The sequence below is a fragment of the Penaeus monodon genome, chromosome 27 (assembly GCF_015228065.2).
Source record: "Penaeus monodon isolate SGIC_2016 chromosome 27, NSTDA_Pmon_1, whole genome shotgun sequence".
Taxonomy (NCBI): Eukaryota; Metazoa; Arthropoda; class Malacostraca; order Decapoda; family Penaeidae; genus Penaeus; species Penaeus monodon.
The window spans coordinates 35,948,289-35,948,893 of NC_051412.1; positions in this window are offsets into that span (position 1 = coordinate 35,948,289).

Below are 605 nucleotides of genomic sequence, written 5' to 3' on the forward strand. Positions count from 1 at the left end.
ACTGTACCCCACCGGAGGATCTCATCCTGAAATATGACCCTGGCGACACTGGTAACGTACGTGGACTCTCAAACAATTGTTGCCGCTCGAAATTAAATTCTACGGCGTGAATGAAACGCGAATACATATTTGTTAGCCTGAATACTCTCCTAAAAGATCATATATCACGTACGTTTTTTTAGTTACACAACGGCGAGAATGTAGATTGAAAACGTTTAATGTGTCCAGAAAATTTGTCTTAGATTTCAGGATATGAAATGAGGATAAAAGTCGACTCAAACACAAGGAGAAATTACGACCTGAATTAATAGCAATAATACTGGGTAAAGTTCAATATATTACATCGATCCCATCACGATGAATGTAACCAGAGATAAATTTAGCTTAGCTGCACCCTCGACCCTGAACAGAAGCGCTTCGTAAAAACTAGTGCGGCATGTACCTGCTCCATTAGTGGGCCGAGCTGACTATTTATGCAGAACCAGTTAAAATTTTATTGTATAAATTTACAATAAACACGATGGATGGGAGCAAAGACTGCAACTGAGAGAGGATAATGCATCTTGCCGTAAAGAATGCAAGTAGGCAAGTCCAGTCAAGGGAAA